Raw genomic sequence first — 5,582 nt, 5'->3', positions numbered from 1 at the left:
CCTAATGAGTAGAAGAACATAATTTTATTGTGTATATAAACGAATCTAGACTTAAGACGACTAGTCTATAATCGTGAACTTTTCCTTTAACAAAGATCAAAATATGAGTTGTTCATGTTGTGACTTGAGTGTATTATTTACTTGTAGAGATTTATTGTAGAAAGAATTTATCTACATATTGGTAAGTAACTATCAAATGTAATTTCATATGATGCAATGAGTTTCATATGTTATGGTAAAACATGCAAGTATGGTTACATGTGGTCACATTGTGGTAGGAACTACAAGTTATTTGGAAGAAAAGTCACAACAACATATTTAATTAAAAGTGTTATTGGAAGCATGAATAGTGATGAAAGTTTATGTGCAACTATAGATATATAAAGGTGACTGTTAATATCAACACAATCATGAAGGGGGAGTGTTATGATACTACCCCATCACGTAGCCACACTAGACACCAAATCCATAACATAAAGATAATTAAACAAAATTTGTAATCGCACTGAGATTTTATTCATTTGCAACACGACTAAATAATTACAATGATTAAGGGCAACATAGGCATTCTTAGTAATATGGATATTCAGGCCCCTTACAATAACTTTGGTGTTAGAGCCCTCACAAAAAAATCACTCCTAGTAATTTATAAATAACCAAAGTCTCACTAAGGTTTTTCTTCTCCAAATTTTGGAACCTCTCAACAAAGAACATTGATACCATGTTATACTTCAAAACAAACTACAAAAACAACTAAAAACACACCAAAATTGAAACCTCTAATTTTGCCCCAAAAAAAACTTTCTCCAAAAACTTTAAAATTTTCCAAAGTGAAGTTCTTCACTTAGCCAAATTGAGCTTGAATATTCTCAAGAATCAGAATTACAAAAATAATTGGAATCATGCCAACCAAGTGAGCTTGAATATTTTCAAGAAGCAAAACTACAAAAATAATTGAAATCACGCCAACCTTGACTCTCTCTCTCTCTCTCTCTCTCTCTCTCTCTCTCTCTCTCTCTCTCTCTCTCTCTCTCTCTCTCTCTCTCTCTCTAAAATCCCCAAAGCCCTTACAACAACCAACTTCATGCCTTGTTTTCACCATCTTCAACCTCTCAATCTAGACCCTCTACAATATGCAACAACTCTTTCTCACATAATCTATCCTCTATCCAAAAAAGGTTTTTGGAAGACATATCTCTCTCTTTTTAACTTCTACCTAGCCTCAACCTTTATTAGATGGTAACCCATAACCTTACTCTTTTTTCTTAATTATAGGACTTGTATAGCCAATTCACACACATTCACCAACCCTCTACCCAATAAGAAATTCTCAATAAGTCTCCCTCTATTCTCCCTCTACCTACTTCTACTATGGAGGAAACCCTTAGACATTATACCTAGATTTAGTTCATGTTGGAGAATATCCAACCCACTCTTATCTCTCTAACTCTCTCACATGACTCATCTCAACCAAAAATGCTCTCCTCAATACAACACACTCAACTCATTCCCAACAAACACCATTCTCTATGATAGATCTCATCAAACCTCCTAACAACCATCATTTCTTTGATACCATTTGACGTAGTTGTGAAGGGGGTATTACCATACTACACCAAATCCATAAAATAAAGATCATTAAACAAAATTCACAATCATAACAAGATTGTATTCATCTATAATATAAGTAAATATTTACAATTACTACAAGAAACATAGGCCTTCTTAGTAATATGGGAATTTAATCTCTTATATAACAACAAAAGTTTGCTATCCCTCATAGCAAACTCACGGATTTGTGTTTTGGAAAGCACTCAAACCTCACCACTATTCTTCTTCTCCAAATTTTTGAACCCCTCAACAAAGAACTTCAATCCCATTTTATACTTCACAATGTAAAAGTTGGACGACTTCCAATTTCTTCAGTTACAAAATTGAAATGACAACTATGTGGAAGTTAAACAAATTTGGCACAATTACTAATTGGTTTTGGAAGTTGAATTGTTGTCTCAAAAATATCCTCTAGAACTCTCTAAAATAACTAATTCTTCCTCCACTTCTCTTGAAATCCTTCAAAGATCATTGAGTTTCCATTTGAAATGTTCATTGTAGAAGTTTAAAAGTTTGCAGTTATTTCAGCAGTTCCTAAATTGAAACGCCATCCCAAGAAATATTTTGTCTTCCCATTAACCTTTCATATTCTTCTTCTTTCAATGTAATTAGTCACAAACCTCTTTCAACATCCATATGGGTTTTGAACTAGTGAAAGTTTTGAACAAATCTTCTTTTAATGGAAATGACTTTGAGTGAACTCACTATTCCATGACCTACTTCTTATAGCACTTTTTTTTGGCAATTTTGGCTTTCAGAGAACTAATTAGTTTCACGAACCAAGTTTTTTAGCAAAATAAATGGTTCACAAACTAATTTTTTTTTTGCCAAAACAAAAAGTATTATCTTTCTTTCTTCCTTTTGGTTCAACAAATCAACATTTTGGTGAGCTTGAAAACTTCCAAACCTTTTAAAAAAAATCAAGTTTACAAACCTCTGATTTTTCCTAAAAAAAAACCCAAAAACTTTAAAATTTCCAAAGTGATGTTCCTATTTATCACTTTGAAACAATACCCCAAAAACCGTAGGAATATTCTCTTGAAACAAAACTACAAAAGAAAATTGAAAGAACCCAAAAATTAAAATTAAATTGAAATGGAAGGAAAATTGAACCTAGAGAATTTTTAGTTGATGTTGATCACTCATGCACCCAATTGCTCCTACATCAAATACCACATTGATTACCACCTCAATGTATACCAATCTCATCCATAATTTTCCTTTTAATCCCATATCACCACATTCCTTATTACTTAAATAATCTTTATTATTTAGTTAATTAGTCTAATTTTAATCCATTCCTCAAAAATAATTAATCAATTTCTAGTACTCATTCGAATCAAATAAAAAAATCCATTTGTATTGCTCATCCAAGTTGAATAAATAAATTCCATTATTTATTTTATTTTTTCAAGCCAAACATTGAAGCATATAATTATATTAATATGGCAGGTTTTAAGTACAATGAGAATAAAAACAAGAACTAATAATGACCTAAACAAGACAAGGAGCCAAGCTCAACCTATGAAGAGAGTTTCCCTTGATAAAATGAGGGATCCTTACTCAACCACCGTATATACAAGTATAGAAATCAAGAAAACTTACATAATAAACCAAAAAATGGAGCCAAATTCACTCCCATATTAAAGCATGAAGAGGCACAACAAGAACTAGAACAAAAGCCATTTTATAAATTTAATTATTCACATGTTCATTTATAATTAATAAATAGAAATGTAATTACTAAAAATATTCAACCATCTTGAAAGTATTGACCATCCATTTAATTAAATGAAATCATAGCCATTCACTTCGCAATACCCATTTAATAGAATGATGTCAATTAGTCTCAACTATCTATTTGCAATCAACCTTGACCCTTCAATTTTTATCTTCCTCTAAAATCTAACAAAAATAATATTCTTTTTCCCAATTCAACTCTTTATTAAATATTGGATCTCAATCATTTTCATCCTCATTAGAAAAATATCTATAAATCTATCCCCATCCTCCATTAAATCACATAAACATCATTTAAGAAGTACATGTATAAATCTTTGGCGATCCTTGAGAAATCACAAATCAAGAGCACATCCACTCAACAAAAAAGATCCTTTATTTGGTAAGTGAAGATAAATCTTGTTATTTTCTCTCCTTTATGTTAGAATTAGAGATCACTGAGAGGGGGGGAGGGGGGGGGGGGTGAATTAGTGATCTATTGGAAGTTAAAACCACAAACTTATTCTTTATCCACCAGTAAGCAATGTATAGCAGAAAAGAACATAAACATGCAACTAAGAATACACAAATCCACAACAACAAAATTTTTACTTGGAAACCTAGAAAGGGAAAAACCACGATGGGGCTAGAACCCACAATATTCATATACTATGGTCATGAGTACATAAATATTACATAGATGGGGAATGTACTTGCATTCAGGCTCACTGCCTAGAGCTCACTGCTCAAATAAAGTTGTCTGGAGTGCTATAGCCCTAAGGGAAGTCTCACTAACTTACAATGAGATTACAATAAGAAAGTACAATAAAATGAACTCTTAAACAACATCTGACAGTGCAAAATTTAGTTCCGGTTAGGCTCTAAATCTCTGACTGTCTCTGCTTCGCTGAATACTCTGTTTCTGTCACAATCAGCTATCGGTTGGTCTGAAAGAAAAATGCACACATGAAACTTTTCTCAATCGCACCAAATGGATCACCACATCTCTAACATACCAAAAATCAATCGCCAAATCGATCTTATATATTCGGTCATAACACAAAAGCAATCTCCTTCAAGTTGGCTTCAAGAGATGTAACGTGTAGCTTAAAGTCGGCTTCAATCTCGAACAAAACATAGCACCAGACCAAAATAGTATAACCATACGCTTCCTAAAGGTCTTCCATATCACTGAGATCACAAAAAAAATCACCGCAATCATCGAAAATCATTCTATACCAACACATTACCAAAATACCCTATTTTGCCGATTAACACCAACTTCTAGATAAGATGAATCACAACTACTGGATCGAACCACCACGAAGAGTTGCCATCAATGACAACCCTAAATAGATAATCAACCACCGGAAGTCACCTAAAATCATGGGATGAGTGTCAATTGCCAACAATCTCCCCCTTTGGCATTGATGGCGACACCTGTGAAAAATGGCTAAGTGTTGAAACCTATGAAAGAAACCTATTCACTAGAGGAAAGAATAAAATAATTCTAATGCTCCCCCTTAGATCAACAATCCAAGAATCTGCACCACTGTACTATACACTCTATATACATTTTTCACCTCATCTCTCCCCCTTTGACAACAATGCCAAAGAAGGGATGTTGCCCAAAACTGATATACAAATGGATACTTCACAAATATTTGAATAAGTCAGCATAAGTATTCTGCAAAAATCCCAAGTAAGTTTCCCACCCACTCTTCAGGTTATCCAAAATTGTAATAAATGAATTGAATACAGTGACATTAATTCATAATTCTCTTAATTCTGATGGGACGGGCCGGTCCATTTCCTTCATACAATCTGCTTTATTGCTCAGCATAGTATCTATCTAGACAACAATCAGAGTCCAGAGTTCACCCACTCTCCTCAAAATTTTCTCCTTATCAACTTGAAAACCAGAGATCTAATCATTCAAAGCTATAATTTGTCCTTCAATGCTCTTGTTTAGTGATATATTAGGATCAAATGATTGTGAGATACTTGCCAGCTTGCCCTGTCAGCCATTTATTTGCTTATCAATATCAATAATGAATTTGGGCAAAATGAGATAAGATTTGTACAATTTACTGACTTCTGACAATGTGTCAGAAATGGTTTGCAGTCTCTTATTTAATGTCATCCTGTCATCCTCAATCATCTTCAAGAATGTCTACTTTCTAACTTCCATAAATCTATCCAAAACCTTTTGATAGTCATCTTTTCCAAAGAATCAGAATTGCTATTTACAT

This window comes from Cryptomeria japonica, chromosome 10 (assembly GCF_030272615.1).
Source record: "Cryptomeria japonica chromosome 10, Sugi_1.0, whole genome shotgun sequence".
NCBI classification, from domain to species: domain Eukaryota; kingdom Viridiplantae; phylum Streptophyta; class Pinopsida; order Cupressales; family Cupressaceae; genus Cryptomeria; species Cryptomeria japonica.
The sequence above is the reverse complement of the archived record's forward strand: the minus strand, read 5'-3'. Positions refer to the sequence as shown.